At 41.1% G+C, this 22,067-nt stretch overlaps 1 pseudogene; it reads right to left on the bottom strand.

The window, feature by feature from the left end:
• Positions 1–12,444: 12,444 nt before the first annotated feature.
• Positions 12,445–22,067, bottom strand: part of LOC144269602 (calreticulin-like) — a 34,922-nt pseudogene continuing 25,299 nt past the window's right edge.

Below are 22,067 nucleotides of genomic sequence, written 5' to 3'. Positions count from 1 at the left end.
GATGGATTTGCAGTTTACCTTAACCATAATTATCAACTTTCCCTTGGCACTTCAGTACTTCTATTGTGTTCCACTGCCTACCCTACAGCAACAGTATTTTTGCTGTACAGATTTGATACAACTCAGAGTCACTCTGCTTCTTTTTTGTACAATAGCGTGGGGGGGGGGGTTCAGTCTGGTGTTCATGTATGCAGGAGGGATCAGTATAGACTAATTTTCCGGCACTGTGAGGGGATCAGGGAGCATGAAATGCACATTTAGATGAATGGAAATATGGCAGTTAGATTTTGTTTTGAATACCTTGTGACTAGTATAAGGAAGTATGCTTTACTGATTTGTCTCAGCCACAGCAACAGCAAGGAGAAATTATTGAGAGAGGAAAGAATGTAGAACACAAACAATGTAATTATAAGTAATTATTCACACAGTTTTGAACACCATCAGCCAATGACATGCTTCCTTGTATTTAACCTTTCTGTACTCCATTCCTCTTGAACAAAGTCCCTAAAAGTATAAGTATCTCTTTAGTTACCTTAAAAAGAAAAGGAGGTCTTATGGAGCCTTCGAGACTAACAAATTTATTTGAGCATAAGCTTTTGTGAGCTACAGCTGAATGCATCCGATGAACTGAGCTGTAGCTCACGAAAGCTTATGCTCAAATAAATTGGTTAGTCTCTAAGGTACCACAAGTCCTCCTTTTCTTTTTGTGGATACAGACTAACATGGCTGCTACTCTGAAACCTTAGTTACCTTGGTTATCCCCTCTTGAGAACAAAATGGAATGACATCCAAAAATTAGTGTCTGAAAAGTGAACTGTGAGATGTATACCTGCAACCATCTCAGCTGGAGCTAAAAGTATAGAGCCTGTTTAGTGATTGGCTGAGAGCTGCACAAGACGGACTAGGGAGGTCTGATTTTCCATTGATTTACATATTGGTCTTAATCCTTAGTCTTGTCACAGGAAACACTCACTCTTGCCTCCTCTTTGCTGCTCTGGCGATTAATTCTTTGCTGGTCTGGCACCCTCTTCTATCAATGGTTCACATGTCCTGCTGCCAGATGAAAAGCCTCTCTCTGTGTGATTCAGGGTGCTCTCTTTTCATTGCTTGGCCTTCCAGGCAGGTCATTATAGTCCTTCCCTTTCAGGGTACCAAAGTCCCACTGAATGACTGTCCTAAGCACTGTCTGCTCCACTGCCTCGTCTGTGCAACTTCCCCAATGGCTAGTAGGGGGACCTGGTTTGACCACTACTTTTTCATCCCAGGGGCCCTACTAGCCACAGAGGAAGTCACACAGACTAGGCAGTTGAGCAGAAGACTGGCTAGGGCAATCCTCCAGTGGGTCAACACCAGTTGACTAATAATCCCTACTCTGTTTTGAAAAGGCTGCCTGGTGTCACTGTGAATACTTCCTGAGGTGCTTTGATCCTTGAAGAGGGCAAAAAGTCTCTGAACAGGAGTCTATCTCAGTTGGACTCTCTGGGCAGAGTTCATGGGTACCTCCAAAGGACTACTTAAAAACGGGGGTGTAGCACAGGAGAGGCAGGCTGGGACATAGCCGAGATGAGGCTGGAGCACGTGGCCTTCTGCCCAGTCATCAGCTGGAACAGCTGTCCCTATAGGATCACTTGCTACCACTGTAACTTAGAGCAGTCCTTAGGCTGCTCCAAGTTACACCAGGTCCAAAATGGCTCCCTAGATCAGGGAGGATGACTTTAAGAGCCACATTCCCTTCCTTTGGCACAAGTGAGGATTTAGCCCATTGTGTAGTCAGTCATTTATACCAGGCAATGTGAGAGTAAAATGCTACCATTCTGGTTTGGTAGCATTTTACAGCCACTTTAGACTCCCCCACAGCTCAGGTATATGTCTACACAATGTATAAAGCAATGAAGAATCAGGGCCAAGTACTACTGTCCCTCTCAGAAAGCTTTGAAGTATGCTATAGGGATAAAATTAGGAATCAATTGCTGATCTAAAAACTATAGACTCTGCAGGTATTATATGTGGAATCTGACACATGGTAGATAATTCAGCAAGAGAGTCAGAATGCCCATGAACTACATGAAGACTATTCTATTATTAGGTTGATTCTACAACTTTCCCCATTCAATATTAATTCTCTTTGTACAATAGATAGCTAGGTTTCCTTTTTTCTATAACAACTGCAGTAGGACAGTATAAGTTTACCTATTAGCGGACATGCAGTGTCATCAAGTGATGGACATGGAGACAAGAGTTGGTGTGCTATTGTTTGAGAGTATGAAAGAATTACTCTGTGGGATTTTTTCATTAACACTGTAGTATACATAGGTCTAACCTGCAAAGTTTGGATCCAGATCTGAACATTCCTCTTGTCTTGGGGAGGAGGTGAGGGAGAGGCTCTAGTTCTGGGGTTTTGGTTCATGAGTTGTTAGTTTAGGATATACAAATCACCAGTGTATGCACATGCTAACTTTTCACAGGACAAATAAAACAAGTGCCTTGAGAATAAAAGTTGGTAAGTTAAAGTAACCCGAGGCCTGCCTACCCTGCCTTCTTTGCACCAATGTAACATAACTCGACTGGTACAGACCCCTAGGATAGATGTGCTGCACAAGTGTAAGAAGCAACTTGCATCAGCACAACTTACACCAACTTGATACCCTGTGCAGCACCAAAGCAAAGTAGCAGGGAAATGAGAATCAGGTCCCTATGTCCCCATGTATTTTAGCAGTATATTCATGAGTCCCCAAAAAATAGCTTTAATAGTGTTAATGATATTGTATGATATCTTCAGGTCTCCCAGGAAGTATTAACTTTAATAACTGTCCTTTGTTTTATGATAGCTTTGTTTATGCCATGGATCCAGCCTCACAAACCTCATTATTTTTCCAAGGCTACACCTAGATGTTTGGTATGACTGGTCCTGCTCATTGTGGGCAAAAGGACTATTAAAACTATCTGGCGTTCAACAGGCTGACTGGAAAGATGATTCACTCCTGCATGCCTGTGTGTGGTATGCTTTACCGAGCTGTATGGATGAACTGAGTCCTTTTAGTGCTCAGCTCCAGAGCAAAAACAGATTAACAACTCAAATACTACAAATAAAAAACCTTAAGTACAGATGAATGAAAGGATTAGGAGTTTCAGTGCGTGTCTCATATAAACAAAGCCGTGATACATCATTATTCTGTAATCATTACTTTTCAGCAGCCTTTTTTCAGTACCTTCCCCACCCCACCCCCACCTCAAAATATTAGCTTGGGTCTAATTCTTCTCTCATTGGGCCAGATGCTGTACCCTTTTATCACATTGAGTAGTATCTTATTTTATGAGTAGCCTACATCAGAGGAACTGCTCACTGTAAAGGTGGCAGAATCTACCTTCATTTAAATCAGTGGCAGTTGGTATTCTTGTCCCATATCTGCAGCTGCATCTCCCCACCCCCACCCCAAACATGATGTTTAATTTGGGGCCACATGCACACAACCTGCTCAGAAGCCAGAGAGCCATTTCTGGTTACCAGTTAGGAGTCCTGCGTGACTTCTGACCATGGCAGAGATTTAATTTCCTGTTCTTCCTCTGCTTAGCAAGTTGTATTTGGCTCCACCTCTGGGTTTTCCAGTCCACATACAATGGTAGCCAGAGGCCACAGAGCCTCACAAAAAGACGGGAGGACCGCAACCACTGGAGGGAACAAGCAAGAAGTAGCTGGAGAGATGTTATGGGCACATAGAGAGAGATGTAAGGGAATTTGCTTATAAGTGAGGAGGGTACTGTATTATTTTGAATAGGGTCTCACAAAGCCAAGAGCCAGCCCTGTTCTTACTGGGCAAGGACATGTTACCATACTTGAGTTACTGAAGGATTACTTCTGGGGAATGGGGAGGAGAATAATAAAACAATATTAGTTAATACTTTGCATCAAAAGCATCTTTTACCTAAGGGTCATGTGACAGGGTGCACCAACCGCGCACTGGGCTGCTGAGGGCGGACCAATCATTGTGGGCCCAGGCAACCACACCCCTCTTCCCCTGCTGCACATGCTCCAGATGGAGATGCCACATAAAAGAAGGCAGCCCACGTGTGTTGGGGCAGGTGATGGAAGAGCAAGGATGTACCTTGCTGACTCCTGTGATGCTCCTGGAGATAGTGCCTGAATCATAGAATCATAGAATCATAGAATATCAGGGTTGGAAGGGACCCCTGAAGGTCATCTAGTCCAACCCCCTGCTCGAAGCAGGACCAATCCCCAACTAAATCATCCCAGCCAGGGCTTTGTCAAGCCTGACCTTAAAAACCTCTAAGGAAGGAGATTCTACCACCTCCCTAGGTAACACATTCCAGTGTTTCACCATCCTCATAGTGAAAAAGTTTTTCCTAATGTCCAATCTAAACCTCCCCCACTGCAACTTGAGAACATTACTCCTCGTTCTGTCATCTGCTACCATTGAGAACAGTCTAGAGCCATCCTCTTTGGAACCCCCTTTCAGGTAGTTGAAAGCAGCTATCAAATCCCCCCTCATTCTTCTCTTCTGCAGACTAAACAATCCCAGCTCCCTCAGCCTCTCCTCATAAGTCATGTGTTCTAGACCCCTAATCATTTTTGTTGCCCTTCGCTGGACTCTCTCCAATTTATCCACATCCTTCTTGTAGTGTGGGGCCCAAAACTGGACACAGTACTCCAGATGAGGCCTCACCAATGTCGAATAGAGGGGAACGATCACGTCCCTCGATCTGCTCGCTATGCCCCTACTTATACATCCCAAAATGCCATTGGCCTTCTTGGCAACAAGGGCACACTGCTGACTCATATCCAGCTTCTCGTCCACTGTCACCCCGTAGGTCCTTTTCTGCAGAACTGCTGCCTAGCCATTCGGCCCCTAGTCTGTAGCGGTGCATTGGATTCTTCCGTCATAAGTGCAGGACCCTGCACTTATCCTTATTGAACCTCATCAGATTTCTTTTGGCCCAATCCTCCAATTTGTCTAGGTCCTTCTGTATCCTATCCCTCCCCTCCAGCGTATCTACCACTCCTCCCAGTTTAGTATCATCCGCAAATTTGCTGAGAGTGCAATCCACACCATCCTCCAGATCATTTATGAAGATATTGAATAAAACCGGCCCCAGGACCGACCCCTGGGGCACTCCACTTGACACCGGCTGCCAACTAGACATGGAGCCATTGATCACTACCCGTTGAGCCCGACAATCTAGCCAGCCTTCTACCCACCTTATAGTGCATTCATCCAGCCCATACTTCCTTAACTTGCTGACAAGAATACTGAAGACCCAAACTACTCTCCAGGTGACTTGCTGATGGTGGAGACTGCCAGGGAAGCCCAGCCACCTCCTGCTGAGGAAGCTACTGCCTGTTCTATGTCCCAATACAGAGGGAAGTAAGGCCTATAGTTTGCTGGTTTGTTTTCCCCAGCCAGGGATCATAGTCTGATATCTTGCCCTGTCCAGAGGGCTAACTCCTCAGTGCAACTACCTGCCCCAGCCTGGAGCCTGCTAGGCTGTAGACTGTCTGCTTTGCCTGCCCAGGGGTTGTAGTCTGCTTACTGCTTTGCTCCTCCCAGGAGGCTAATTCTCCAGTGTAACTGCCTGCGCCAGCCCAGAGGCTGCAAGGCCATAAGATGGTTTGTCTGCTTTGCCCCAGCCCAGAGGCTGCAGGGCAACAAGACTGCTTGTTCGTTTTGCCCAGCCAAGGGGCTCCAGGGCCTCAGATGGTTTGTCTGTTTTACCCATCCAGAGACTATGGACTATTTACCAAGTGACTGGGTGCACCAACTCTGCACTGGGCCAACAGGGGCTCCCTAGTTCGGTGCATGGAACCTGTCACAGGTCACAAAGCACTTTCTGAGGCTGTGTAAGTAATGTCCCATTTTTCAGAGGGGGAAACAGACAATCACAGATGCTGATGAGAAATCGTTCCACATAAGTAATTAGTAGCTGAAAGCTGGTGCTGTCGTGTGGGTGGAAATTGTGGAGTCATGTGTGTAAAAAAGCTGAAAATAGGGGCTCTTGTTTCCATGCACTGGCTTGTAGTGAGCAATGTTGCTCTCTGTACATGTCTCCCAAAGTTTGTGTACAGAGCTGCCCTTGGGCTGGTGGCACAATCATCTGTTACCCCACATTGCTGCTACTCCCACCTTCTCTGATCAACTGTCACATTCCAGCCAACCCAGAACCTTTGGATCCAACATTTCATCTGGTTGTCACAGGGCCCCATGACAACTGACCCTTGTGATATTCTGAACAAAAAGAGCTCTCAGCCATGTTTGTAGCTGTTTCTGTCACTTCACACTGACTCAACAGATATTCTAGGCTTCAGAGTGGCACTCCTGGAAGATTTGTGTGGATGGTGAAGGAGGGGTCTGGGTGCTGCAGAAAGGGGCTGAGTGTGTTTAGAGTTATTGTGTGTGCTGGTTGTGTTGTTGTGTGGGCAGTTTTGAAGAGCTGTGGCAGTTGGGCCAAGTAATCCACCATCTGTGCAGTCTCCCTCATATAAACAATGAAATTGTTGCATGCAAATTAGCTGTAGAGTAAGGATGGTAATTGATTGAGTTGCTGCTGACATTACAATCGTCTAGGACTCTTGGCATGGCATAGATATATGACTTACTATAGCTGAAAGCCTGTGCTGTCACTTGGGTATAATTTGCAAAGTCGAAATGGCTGAGAACTTAAAAAATTAATGGTAATAGACTGTGAATCCAGTGATGATTGAACCTGGTCATATTCCAAACGAAAAGGCCTACTGGAGCTATAGCATATCTTTTAGACAGATATCTAGTTATGAGAGTGTATACCGAGTTGATTATGAAAGGAGACATATGATTGACCATTTTGCTAATTCCCCTCTCCTTCAGAGGATTTAAATTGATAAGACTATCAAACAGTGTGAAAGAAGAAGTTTTTCTCCTGTTTATATATTACAGGCAATGCTCAGTAATGGCCTGATCATGTAAGGCAGTGGTTCTCAAACTAGGGACGCCGCTTGTTCAGAGAAAGCCCCTGGTGGGTCGGGCCAGTTTGTTTACCTGCCACGTCCGCAGATTCAGCCGATCACGGCTCCCACTGGTCGCGGTTCACTGCTCCAGGCCCATGGGGGCTGTGGGAAGCGGCGTGGGCCGAGGGATGCACTGGCCACCCTTCCTGCAGCCCCCATTGGCCTGGAGTCGCAAACCGCGGCCAGTGGGAGCCGCGATCGGCCAAACTTGCGGACGTGGCAGGAAAACAAACCAGCCCGGCCCGCCGGGGGCTTTCCCTGAACAAGCAGCGGCCCTAGTTTGAGAACCACTGGTGTAAGGTACTAAGGTCCTAATCCTCAAAAGTTAGTTAGGTGCCAACTCCCATTGATTTCAATGCACGTTAAGTGCCAAATACCTTCTATGATCTGGGCATGAGTGCCTCCATGTCCTCAACTTCCACTGACTTGGTACCTGCAAACTCTAAAGACTTTTAATTTTTTGAAATGTTTATTTTCTTGGTTTATATTCAAGTAATCCACTAGTCCTAATAATTCATTGCTAATAACTTAACTGTATCTAATAAAGACTATTGTTAACATATATACAGACCATCTTAACTCAGATCACTCTTTCAGTCTAACCTAAAACCAGCTGCCTCCTCCCACTGTCAGCTCCCACACCCTGAAGAGTCTACGTACTGTCTTTGCATCCCAGTAATACCACACTTCCCTCTGGGGACACCATCAATACAACCTGAGACAACAACATGCTGAGGCATTTGTGACCCAAGAACCTGTTAATGCCAACTGGTAAGCAGGGGATACAGGAATATCTTGATTCTGCTATGTACAATCTGGTTCCTCAAAGAATGTCATTTCAGGTCTTAAATAAAAGCTGGAGTCATACTGGTTATCACATCTTGATTATCACTACAAAAGTTTATTTTCTCCTGCTGATAATAGCTCATCTAAATTAAATTAGCCTCTTACTCCACCTTTTCATGTTCTCTGTATATGTATATAACTCTTCTTACTATATGTTCTATTCTATGCATCCGATGAAGTGGGCTGTAGCCCATGAAAGCTTTTGCTCAAATTTGTTAGTCTCTACAGTGCCACAAGTCCTCCTGTTCTTTTTTGCAGATACAGACTAACATGGCTGCTACTCTGAAACTGGTTATTGGTATATGAGGAGTTATGTTTTGCTGGAGAAAAACACAGTTCTCTTCTCAGGTTGGGTGCAGCAAGTCAGATACAGTTTATTATCTCAAGCAATTGCACAGAGGGAGAGAGTGCACTAGGACACAGGGTTTCCCCCACCTCGGCAGGTCTCTCTCAGATAAACAATTTGAGCAAGTATTTATACCTTTATTACAGACAATAATAAGCAACAACTGCATATTTATACATATTCCTTCATGATACCTTATTTTTCTTACCATTTCTCTTATAGTCTGCATTTTATTCTTATCTAATACAAGGTCACAACAGTCTCTTTCACAGTTGTTTTCCACTCGCTTCGCACTATCCCCGCTTTACAAATCTCGTATTATTAAAGCAAGAGTTAGCCTGACTCCTGCTCATTTCAGAGGCCTGCATCCAAATTCCCTTTATCTACTTCCACCCTCCCCCCTTTTGTGCTTCCAGCGCAACTATCAATTTTAAACTTCCATTTTCATTAAATTTTGTATTTCAAACTCTGCATCAAATACTTCAACCTTAGGGGTTTTAATTGGATACAATGACAATGCAAGGTTAGTGTGGACATGGAAAGTATTATTATTATTATTACGTCCTTTACAACAACAGTAACATGACCTAAACCAAATAACAATACAAGCAATAACATGCCCACAATAATACTACAATGGGTTGTTGCACAGTTTTAGTCACAAAACACAATACATCATACTTAGTACATAAGGTAGACGCTCTATAAGCAGTATGAAAGGCATACTTTTCAACTTGAAGCTGTAGCCCACGAAAGCTTATGCTCAAATACATTTGTTTGTTTCTAAGGTGCCACAAGTCCTCCTGTTCTTTTTTGCAGATACCGACTAACACGGCTGCTATTCTGAAACTGGTTATTAGTGTATGAGGAGTTATGTTTATATACTGATAATATGGTTTTAATGTCTATATCAAGGCAAGGATGAAAAACAGGATTTCCTCCAAACAGGAGGTAAGAAATGTCTCTCTGTCAGAATGTAAATTAAGCATTGTAAACTAACACACTGGATGCTCTTTACATATGAAGTCAGAAGATAACTAAGAGATGTGAAGTCAACAAGGAAGGAGCACACAGGAAAAACAAATCACAGGTGGTTATTCTGGCTGTGTGCAAAGACAATAAGCTTTGGGGGTATATCTATGAATGAAAGAAGACATCCCATCTTCCTGCACCTAGGAAGTAAATGGACAGTGCATTTACATTCGTGAAAATGGGATCTCAGCCCACCTTGGTTGAAATGCTGCAGAAGACTTTGGGGATGAGATAAATATCTGTAGAGAGGAGGTTAACCTGTTAGTTAAGTTCACTTTCTAGAAAGTGTGTTATGATTTTGTTTTATATGTAACCATTTGTTTCCAATATTCTTACTATCACTTGAATCTTTGATAAACTGATTCTAGTTTTCATGATAACTAATCTTAATGCTATGATATTAAGTGAGGTGCTGATTCTAAGTTGAAAAATACAAGCTGGTGTGTACATTGTTTCTTGGGGGACAACAGACCTGGTATTTCTGTGAGTGCTCAATGACTAAGAGGCTGAACATCACAGGGGTAACACTTCAAAAGGATTCAAAGAGTGGGGTGCAACTATTGTTAATCTGCAAGGCAAAAGAAGGCCTAGCATTCTCCAGAGGAGAGTGCTTGGGTGGCTAATAGAGAGGTGGTGTCAGGGAACTGACACCAGTTAACCACAAGCAAGATTCCCTCACAGTGGAGACAAGGGTCTAACTAGGTGACTCATAGCCCTAGATACCCTGAGAACTGTCACAGCATTGCTCATTTATTAACTAACATTGCTAAGTACACACTGTTCATGGAGAGTAAGCTCTTTTCAAAATTAGATCCTGTGGACAAGATCCTGTCCTATGGAACAGCCTCTTTGCATCTCACTACAGCAGTACCTAGCCCTAAAGGTGGTTAAACTCACTCAGGGAGGATTACCGCAGCATAAAGTTGATTCTCGAATGTCATACAGTTGATGTAGGGGCTCTTATGCTACTCTCTTCACTATTGCTGCCTAAGTAAGAAAAAGAGAAAATGACCAGAGGGAAAGGGGATATGTCCAGAATGCTCCTGCTCTATACCAGTCCTTGCTGTATTTTTCCTCTTGTGGCCATTTTCTGCCTGTCAAAGTTAGTGCAGCCCTGAAGTTGCTTTAACATGGTTTATGGAGACCAGACCTGCACAAAGCAACAGCAGGATTAGGGAAGCACAAAGGTGAGTTTTAAGCTACCTCTGCACCTACACTGCTGACCTCTGGTTTCTGCAGTTCAGTTGCACCCTAGATTATGGCTGAGCATTTCAGAAGTTTTAATTTCTTCACTAGGCAATCCAAATATCAAAAGTAATAAGAGTACATTATGGATTGCTCATAACACTTCACTTTTGAAAATGAACAAGAGCCTGAAAAATAAAAAATAAGAGGTTGGCCAAATTGTGTTGTTGGGCAGTGTCATAAATATAAAGGGAAGGGTAAACCCCTTTGAAATCCCTCCTGGCCAGGGGAAAGCTCCTCTCACCTGTAAAGGGTTAAGAAGCTAAAGGTAACCTCGCTGGCACCTGACCAAAATGACCAATGAGGGGACAAGATACTTTCAAAAGCTGGGAAGAGGGAGAGAAACAAAGGGTCTGTGTCTGTCTGTATGCTGCTTTTGCCAGGGACAGAACAGGAATGGAGTCTTAGAACTTTTAGTAAGTAATCTAGCTAGGTATGTGTTAGATTATGATTTCTTTAAATGGCTGAGAAAAGAATTGTGCTGAATAGAATAACTATTTCTGTCTGTGTATCTTTTTTGTAACTTAAGGTTTTGCCTAGAGGGGTTCTCTATGTTTTTGAATCTAATTACCCTGTAAGATATCTACCATCCTGATTTTACAGGGGGGATTTCTTTATTTCTATTTACTTCTATTTTCTATTAAAAGTCTTCTTGTAAAAAAACTGAATGCTTTTTCATTGTTCTCAGATCCAAGGGTTTGGGTCTGTGGTCACCTATGCAAATTGGTGAGGCTTTTTACCAAACCTTGTCCAGGAAGTGGGGTGCAGGGTTTTGGGAAGTATTTTGGGGGGAAGGACGCGTCCAAACAGCTCTTCCCCAGTAACCAGTATTAGTTTGGTGGTGGTAGCGGCCATTCCAAGGACAACGGGTGGAATACTTTGTACCTTGGGGAAGTTTTGACCTAAGCTGGTAAAGATAAGCTTAGGAGGTTTTTCATGCCGGTCCCCACATCTGTACCCTAGAGTTCAGAGTGGGGGAGGAACCTTGACAGGCAGGAACTGGGAATGTGACATTTAAAAATAAATGGAGTAAATCTCTTCAAAACAAATGTGTTTTATGGAAATACTGGCAACCGGATATGCAACAGCAATAAAACAGTCTATAACATCCAAAAACACTTCAAAGTAAGATTTAACCTTTCATTGAAGATTGTAAACATACTTTCTCCAGAAATTTCACTAATTTGATGCATCTCATACCCCACAACTATTGTACAAACATATATATAAAAGATAAATTAATTCCTCATAAGCCAGCCTGAGGGAATATAGCAGTACAGTCTTTCATACTGAACATTATTTTTTTATCATAAGATTACTTTTTTAAACCAGAGAAGTCTCTAAAACATTTATTCAACGGGACCTTCGACAGATATAACTGTCAAAGGCTTAGCCACCACTTGCACTACCCAGCATGTACATAAACAGAAATACAGAAAGCAATGATACTGATGCTGAAACAAGAACAGCCTTCATTATAAATTAAATATGTATATAATTAATATAGTATATAATTATTCAACCAAAATTAGGGTCAAGAACTAACACGCTTACAAAATACTGTGCTGAAAGGCTTTTATCAACAGTTTCTTCTATTTCCCTTTTTCCTAAGCATATTGTCTATGTTAAAAGTGCCTGGTGGCTTTATCAATCAAGGAAATGCGTAACTGACCTGTTTAAAACAACAAGAAATCAATTCAAATTTTTTTTTTTTTTTTAGTAGCTAGGGAGTAGTATGGATTGAATTTTCAGAGCAGACCTAAATTAAAACTATTTCTCTATGTATGTCAGAAAGTATGATCATTCATTTCAAAATTGTAATGTACCACACGTATTTAGTTAAAAGAGTGCATTATTAAATGGTGTACTTCTCATACTTAAGACAGCCTGGTGACTATAACCAGGGTGTCACTATTTTTGTTCCATTAGAGTTCATGTTTGATGATGAAATCTGTGTCTTTTTCAGGCTCTTCTTTTTCTCTCTCTTCTTTTCTTTATATATTTTCTTACACTAGTCTTCCTGTATTTCTTTCATTTTCTTTTCCGCTTCCTAGTTATCAAATAAGAATTTCAAAACAACTTTGAAATGGTGAAGATAAAATAGTGTCATAAATGTCAGTGCAATTAATATAGGTTATATGATAAATCATTATTTTCCCTCCAAGATCACAATAATCCAACACATGAATCCTTTACTCATGTTGAGAAATACCTCAGGCACAGAGACAGAAAAGTACTTAAGCACAGGCTCAAGTTCATCCCTGTTCAGAATATCTCTTTATCATGTGCTGAACTTTAAGCATGTGCTCAAATGCGGTTCTGAATTTGGGCCTTACTCTGTAAGTGATCCCCTTGGCCTTGACAGGAATATTTGTGGTGTAAGATATTACTTATTGGGAGTAAGGATTATAGAGCACTGATGATAGATCATTGAGTTCAGAAGGAGTGTGGCTGCTCAGTACTTCTGAAAAATCAGGATTGGGCATTTCTGGTTGGGAACCTAACAACGGAGATATACTAAATTAGAGGACATTTTTGCAAATTTTGGCCTAAATTCTTAGAAAAGAATATAAATTCATAAAGAAAGCATGTTTAGTTATTTGAGTACTCCTGAGTTCTAATCCTATCTCAACCATGATTTCCTCTGTGGTCTTTGTAAGTCACAAACTTTTTACCTCAGTTTCCTCATCTGTAAAACTAATATTAACTATTCTACTTCAGAGGGTGTTGTGACAATTAATTAGCTGTTAGGCCAGACTATGGCTGGGTCTGAACTGGTGTGTGAGGGACAAGAACACAAGAAGCCTTTCCTCCCTTTTCTGACACAGTCATAGTGAGGAGACCAACCATTATGCAAGTGTAAAGCCTTTATCATGTTTGAAAATGTGTTAACACATGCATTTTAACTAGCACTATGTTAAACATAATTTTGCCTGAGTGTGGACAAAAACAACTGTGTTAGCTACTCATGATTCAAGTTATGTTTAACATTCTGCTAATTAAAACATGTTAGTTAACATAGTGCATTTGCCTGGTATAGACAAGGCCTGAAATTGCTGCCAATAGGAATAGGGAGCAAGTGAGTGAGGGCAGGACCATGACCCACTCACATCTGCACCAGTTGGTAGAGCAGAACTGGTGCAGGGGAAAGTGCAGACTGCACTTTGTAAAACTCCAGCAGAGCTCCTGTTGCAGGGTGCTCTCCCCAGAGACCTAAGGAATTCTGGCTGCATCCACCAGAATTCCTGTAGGGATTCTTTCCACTGCACTGTTCTTTCTCAAAGCCACAATCTAATCCAATGTCTGTAAACACATGAAAAACATCATCTAAATGGAGTTACTCTGGAGGTACACCAGTGTAACAGAGGAAAAAATCTGGCTGATGATGTGGTCAATTATTGCAAAACATCAGTGGACAAATGTTGCTCTTAGGTACAACCACATAACCCAAGTCATATCACTGGGACTTCAGAGGGTATAAATCAGCAAGGAATTTTGCCCCAAAATCTGTTTTTTCTCCCCTCGACTACTGAACTATCACTTGTGGTCCAAGTAGATATGTTCACAAGGGACCCATAATTCCTCATTGCCCACATATAGTTTACTATCCTAAACAATGTATTTTTACTTTTAACAAAAAAAAGGTGGAATGTTTCTCAAAATTGATAATACAAGTAAGCTCTCCACTGACCGCCCACCCCTAGTTGTCACCTAGCACCCCATACTATAACCCATATGGAGTATCATCAAACAATTACAAGCCATACTAGATGGGGTCCACATCTTGAAATAAATATTTCCTGAACCCCCTTTTCTGCCCTTCAAACAACCCCCCAACCTCACTAGGCTCATCATCAAAACCAAGTACCCCATAGACCAGGACACATCAACTCAAAGTGGCACCAGGCCTTGCCATAGCAACAAATGCCAAACCTGCAGCCATATCTCCACTGTTATGATGATCAATACTGCCCACCATACAGCTTTCAAGACTCATGGGTCTCACGCATGCCTATCACAACATGTGGTGTATTTCATCCAGTGCATCAAATGCCTCAACAACAATTATGTGGGTGAAACAATCACTATGCTTTTGAAAGAACTCACACAGAAAAACGATAAAAGACAAAACCACCCTATGACTCGTGGGTGAACACTTTTCACAAAACAATCTCTGCATATCTGACCTCTCAATCCTTGTCTTCCAAGGAAACCGGCACAAGACCTACAAAAGACAAGCCTGGGAGCTTAAATTCAGAACTCTGCTAAACACCAAAAATAATGGATTCAACAGACACTGGTTCTATGTCTCATTACAACAAACTGTAACCCACTTGGCTTTGTCTACACTGGAACTTCATCAGCAAAACTTTTGTCATTCAGGGGTGTTAAAAAAAAAAACACACACACCCTGAACCACAAAAGTTTTACCAATGAAAAGTGCCGGTGTGAACAGTGCTTTGCCGGCAGGAGCGCTCTCCTGCTGGCAAAGCCCCTGCCGCGCCTGCAGGGTGGAAGTTTTTTGTGGACAGGAGAGCTTTCTCCTGCTGCCAAACGGCAACTGCGCTGCCTGCCTTTTAATGGCACGGCTGTAGGGGCACATTTGTGTGGCTAAAAGCGAGGTAGTGTAAACAAAGCCTAACTCTCCTTTGTCCTATGACTGCAGAGGTGTTAATTGCCCACTTCATTTTTAATAGTTTCTTGCCACACATGTTCCCTTCTTAAGCTTAAGGATCTGTTCCACCTCGTATTTGCCTAAGGCACGGTTGATTACCTTTCCCAGACCTAAAGAAGAGCTCTGTGGAGCTTGAAAGCCTGTCTCTTTCACCAACAGAAGTTTGTTCAATAAAAGATATTAACTCTCCCACCTTGTCTCTTTCAGTGCAATTAATAGTCATTTTACTATATGTCACATCATACGATTTTCCAGTAAGGTAATCTGACAGACAAGAGGGCATCTAACAAATGTACTTTTACGAGGCTGAAAATGATTACTTTTCATGTAGCAAATATTTCTGCTGCAAATCAAAGACTGGGGTGAATAATAGGCACTATTGTCTTATTTCTAGAAATGTATGCATGGCTAGCTAACATTTTAATGTCTATTCCTTGTATGGTCCACACACCTACACAACTGGATCAACATGGGACCATTTGAAGGCCACACATGGCTGATTAGATTCAATTGCTGGAATTTAAGTTTCATTCAATAGCATGGGCCTTTGTAATTTCCCATATTTCATTTCCAACTTTTTCAGCAAAATTTTCATAATTTGAAATAAGAAAATTATCAAAGATTGTGCCAGACTTCACTGTTGGAATCGAACAGCTATAACCGTAAAGATCAGAAGGCCACTCATAAAATATGACTTTATTTATCCTTTCCTGAATGAACTTCTAGAGGCAATTGTAAAAGCATTCTAATTGTTTTAAGGCAAACACAGGAAAAAATATTTTGAAGTATGGTTCTACTTTGAAAAGTGACAATGTGAAAACCAGGCCATGGAGCATCATGTTCACTGTCCCACGATAGCTTTCAGATCCAATTCCCTAAGCTTACAAGTAAAACAGTGTTTTTAAATTCTCTGTCCCTAAAAACTCACCCTGGGATCTGAACATCAGGGTGAGTTTTTACCTGTTTACACATTATCACAAGTAACCTTGAACCAAATGAGGTGTACTACTACTAATGAGGTGTAGTTAAGGTGTAACTGAAGAGCATGGTGAATTTTAACCTACAGATAATAAACTTCAGATGGGTCAAAATTACTGATGATGATATTCAAATAGGAAAGAACTCAGATAGCCTTACAGATCACTGGGTGATTTTAACATGAGTAAAGATGACAGAGTCTGGCTGTAGAAAAGGCAGAGGCCATGCTCCCAAGTTCACAATACAAATGAGATTCAATATTTATTAAGCATTAACTGTGAGATTTAGAAAAACTTGTACTGTCTCTTCCACAGTCTAAGGATTAGAGTTTTATGGACCTGATATTATTTCCATTACGTATTGAATCTATTATTTTCCTTAATCACAGTAAGGATATGCAACAATGTTTTACTTATAATCCAGGTTTGAGATCATCAGTGGTTCCCATTCCCCATCCATCTCTTCAACCCAGTCATCTGGCTTCTTGACATCTGGGTCAGGAAAGTGTTCTGGCTGGTCCCAGTCCTGAAATTATATTTACCTGTTAGAAAGGCTAAGAGTTCTAAAAATATATTTGTTGTGAATGAATGAATGCTACTGCTCACATGGGAACAGATTTACACAATACCCAATTTTCTCTCAGATGTGTGCCTTTGTTCATAATAAAGATTTGTTTGCTAACTGGGTTAACCAGTAACTTCATTACCTTTCATATTTTTATCTGGACAGGTGCCACTTTCCTCCACCATATCCTGAGTTTTGATTAACTGAAATCTGAGTCAGATTAACCCCTACAGGTAAAATAGAGGTGCTATTTGATTCCCTGAAACCATGGAAGCAGCTGAGATGGAGGGACTGCAATTTAGTGACGGGCATGTGGTGGTACCACCATGAGAAACTAGTAGTGCTAAATGGCAGCCAGGCCTTTGTAAGAGTGCTGCGAGCATGGGCTGCCCAACAGAGGGCCTCAGTCAGTACGTTTTCAGGTCAGCCTGGCCCCAGTCCTCCAGCAGAGCATGAACTTCAGGAAGCTTGGGCTGCTGTATCTCTGCTCCTAGTAGACTTTCCGCCACTGGGAGCCTGGAATTTGGGTTTTACTGGCTTGTGTCAATAGAACTCAAAGGCTAAATCAGGCCCCATGAAGCCCTGCAACAAGGTCATGCTTTTCCTGGTCTGTCCTACAGACTTCTTCACAGTAGCAAGTCACTTTGAATTTTGTTCCATTATTCTACATTTAACATTTGACCTTCATAATCACCTGTAATAACTGCACACAAACACAGACACGGTCAAGACTTATGAACCCCAAACTGAAACTACCACAACAATATTTAACTTTTAATTTTCTCCTGGAAAATATAGACTCATTCCAAAATGAAAGCAGTGACATTATTAAAATATCAGTTTCGCTAAAGAGAAACTCAAGCAACACTGGGTTTGATCATGACCATTTATGTGCCATTTGTTTACTATCCCTTCTTAAATCTTGTAAGCAAGCCAGAATTAGTGAATTAATGAATTGTTATTACATATTTATAAGCAGGAAGTGGACTAAATGATTCATCTTCTCCATCACTGATGTCTAGGATTCCATCCTGCCTACACAAATTAAGAGAAAAGTGTAAGCAAAATACGCTAAGAGTGCCCATAAATCAAATTCAGCAGTCAGACATACAGCTGCAAGTCCCATTGACATCAGTGAAAATAGCAAGAATGTATGCAAAGATGTAATTTGCCTGGTAGGTTTAATATAGGTCAGCCAGTCTAGACCAGGTTATTTAAAAATGTATATAGAAAAATCAAGAGACCTCAAGGTAATAATTACCATAGTCATGATATCCAGAGTGAAATATGGCTATTCATTATTCCCTTACTGCTGGTTTCTTGTCTTCAAGATCCTCAATCATTTCCCTTTCATCCCAGTCTTCAGGGTTCTTTGTATCAGGATCTTTATCTTTTTAGGAGGTGAGAATTCCCAGTCTTCTTCTAGATGACCAGATTCCATTTTTTTTTTTTTTTTTGGTTATCAATCTTTACTTCATAAGTACCATCTGAATGAATGATCAGAGTACGGTTGTGTGTACACATCATCCAGAACAAAAAAAGGAAAGTACATTAAAGTTATAATATGGCTCTAGGTGTCAGTTTTCTAGTGCAATGTTCCAAATAGCTGGCTGGCCCTCTTCACCATCATACCAAAATGTAAATCTTAAGGAAATACAAAACATGGGCATGAAAACACCAGTCTATCCACCAGCTTGACCCATTTATATACGGAATGTCAACACAAATAGCTAAAATTTGTTCTTTCATGTCTTAATACTAATTTACTTTGAGTGTTTTACAAATTAACTTAGGGCTGTCGATTAATCGTAGTTAACTCATGCAATTAACTCACAAAAATTAATAGTGATTAATCGCGATCTGTTAAACAATAGAATACCAATTTAAATTTATTAAATATTTTGGATGTTTTTCTACATTTTCAAATATATTGATTTTTATTACAACACAGAATACAAAGTATACACTGCTCACTTTATTATTATTTTTGATTTTTACAAATATTTGCACTGTTAAGATGATAAACTAAAGAAATAGTATTTTTCAATTCTCCTAATACAAATACTGTAATGTAATCTCTATCATGAAAGTGCAACTTACAAATGTAGATTTTTTGTTAAATAACTCAAAAACAAAACAATGTAAAACTTTAGAGCCTACAAGTCCAATCTGTCCTACTTCTTGTTCATCCAATCACTAAGACAAGCAAGTTTGTTTACATTTATGTGAGATAATGCTGCCTGCTTCTTATTTATAATGTCACCTGACAGTGAGAACAGGCATTCACATGGCATTCTGAAGCTGGTGTTGCAAGGTATTTACGTGCCAGATATGATAAACATTCGTATGCCCCTTCTTGCTTCGGCCACCATTCCAGAGGACATGCTTCCATGCTGATGATGCTAATTAAATAAATAATGCATTAATTAAAGTTATGATTGAACTTCTTGGGGGAGAATTGTATGTCTCCTGCTCTGTTTTACCCACATTCTGCCACATATTTTGTATTATGGCAGTCTCGGATGATGACCCAGAATGAATGAATGGATGGATGAAGTGAGCTGTAGCTCACGAAAGCTCATGCTCAAATAAATTGGTTAGTCTCTAACGTGCCACAAGTACTCCTTTTCTTTTTGCAAAGACAGACTAACACGGCTGTTACTCTGAGACCCAGAAAATGTTCATTTTAAGAACACTTTCACAGCAGATTTGACAAAATGCAAAGAAGGTCCCAATGTGAAATTTCTAAAGATAGCTACAGCACTGGACCCAAGGTTTAAGAATCTGAAGTGCCTTCCAAAATCTGAGAGGGATGAGATGTGGAACATACTTTCAGAAGTCTTAAAAGAACAACATTCCGATGTGGAAACTACAGAACCCGAACTACCAAAAAAGAAAATCAATATTCTGCTGGTGGCATCTGACTCAGATTATGAAAATGAACGTGCGTCAGTCTGCACTCCTTTGGATTGTTATTGAGCAGAACCCATCATCAGCATGGACGCATGTCCTCTGGAATGGTGGTTGAAGCATTGACATATCAATCTTCAGCGTATCTGGCACGTAAATATCTTGCAACACCATCTACAACAGTGTCATGTGAATTCCTGTCCTCACTTTCAGGTGACATTGTAAACATGAAGGGGGCAGCATTATCTCCTACAAATGTAAACAGATTTGTTTGTCTCACTGATTGGCTGAACAAGAAGTAGGACTGAATGGCCTTGTAGGCTCTAAAGTTTGATATTGTTTTATTTTTGAATGCAGTTATTTTTTATACATAATTCTACATTTGTAAGTTCAACTTTCATGATAAAGAGATAGCACTACTGTACTTGTATTAGGTGAATTGAAAAATACAATTTATTTTGTTTTTTTTACAGTGCAAATATATAAAAATAAATATAATGTGAGCACTATGCACTTTGTATTCTGCATTGTAATTGAAATCAATATATTTGAAAATATAGCAAACATCCAAAAATATTTAAATAAATGGTATCTATTATTGTTTAACAGCACAATTAATCATCCAATTAATTGTGATTAATTTTTTTAGCTGCTTGACAGCCCTAAATGAAATGTAACACTTGTCTTCAGCTTCCCATTTAATGTTCACTGCATAAGAGTCCTCTGTGGGCTAGATGGCCCAGTGATTAGCATGCCTAGTGCCGGCTCCCAGCTGGGAGGTCTTTCAATTCAGTCCCTCTTCTTACCAAAACCAGAGTGAGGTGGGCATAAGGCTGATGCCCCTTCTGCAGTAGGGGCAGTTGGTAGGGGAGCCTGGGCCCTCCTACTCCACCAGGCTCCAACCCAGGGCCCAAAGAGGGTCAGCAGAGTTCCCTGAGTTGGGTCAGTTCCTACCCTCTGTTTCTCTCCCCCAGCTCCAAGTCCAAAATAAGGTTAAAAAAAAAAGAAAAGAAAAAAGAAAACTAAACTTTCAGACCCAGCTGGGGTCAGCATACACTCTTGTTCTTCGTGGGGAGGCTTGTCCAATACTCTTGTCCAGGAGCCCTCAGGGTAGGTCAGTCTTCCTCCCCAGCCTTTCCCCTTCTGGGCTCTGTTGCTCCCTTTTCAACATCTTCTCCACTTGGAGCATGCTCTACAGGTCTGGAGAGGCAGGGCTACCTGGTCCCAGTATTGTCCGTTAACCCCTTCAGGCCCAGTGTGGGGTTTGTACACACGCTGGTAGATGTCACTGTAGATTAAATTTATTAACTCAAACAAGACTTCAGTGGGGTTGCACAGGTGAAACTGAAGACAGAAACTGGACCCTTAAGGGAACAATGTCAACTTAAAAATTACACTTCTGTCTGAAAATTTTGTACCTGTTAAGTTACAAGTAAAACCTAAGATTATTATACAAGAAAGATTAAAGAGATTTTTCTATTTTTTCAGAGTGTTTACCTTGTGCATTTGACAGCACTGTCAGTTTCTGATGTCTGGCTTTTTGCACCCCGTGCGGCTTAGGAGGGGGAAAGGGTGCAAAGGTGGACTTAGGGTACTCAACACTGCAATAAAAAACCTACGGCACCAAGTCTCAATGCCTGGCTTAATTGACACAGGCTTGTGCGGCTCAGGCTGTAGGACTAAAAATAGCAGTGTAGATGTTCGGACTGAGTCTGGTGCCTGGGCTTTGAGACCGAGGGGTTTCAGAGCCCAGGCTCCAAGCTAAGCCCAAACATCTACACTAATTTTTAGCCCTGCAGACTAAGTTCTGTGAGCCTGAGTCAGCTGACTTGGGCCAGTATGGCTCTATAGGGAGTGTACTTTGTCTTGTAAAGGGCTCACTCAGCATACTTGCTCCACAGTGGGGTAAAAAGGCTGCTCTGGAGGAACTCTCTCAGAAGGGTGTCTCTCAGGTAAATGCCTTCATGGTGCTCCTCCTGAGGCAATGCAGGTATACTCTGCTCTATATCCAGGGCTGTGCCAAAAGCACAATCTATCCTTTACATAACGGTTTACCCTGTTGTTCACAAAGGAATAGAAGAGAGAAAAATAGGAAACTTTAATGTAAAATCAAAAAATTTGGCATGAGGACTTAGGGCAGGAATAGTACCTGAAATTACTTTTAATCCATTTTTAAAAATTAAACAGATTGCAAGTTGGGAGTGTCTCTTTAATACTAGAATACACTTATTGTACCTTGCATCTGATATCTTTGTTGATTAAGTGGTTCTTGTCTTTTGTAATTAAAGATGACCTGCACCTTCTTTGTTCCAGATCCACATATATCCGGCATAAAGGATGTCACAAAACTTCAATTATCCAAGCAATTTGCATTAGTGTTCTAAATGTATAAACAAAAGCATTATATCTAGGCTTGAAAGGAATAGATTTTTATTGGTGACTGTCAGTAAAAGTCAATGTCACTATACACACAA

This window comes from Eretmochelys imbricata, chromosome 8, assembly GCF_965152235.1.
Source record: "Eretmochelys imbricata isolate rEreImb1 chromosome 8, rEreImb1.hap1, whole genome shotgun sequence".
Taxonomy (NCBI): Eukaryota; Metazoa; Chordata; order Testudines; family Cheloniidae; genus Eretmochelys; species Eretmochelys imbricata.
The sequence above is the reverse complement of the archived record's forward strand: the minus strand, read 5'-3'. Positions and strand labels throughout refer to the sequence as shown.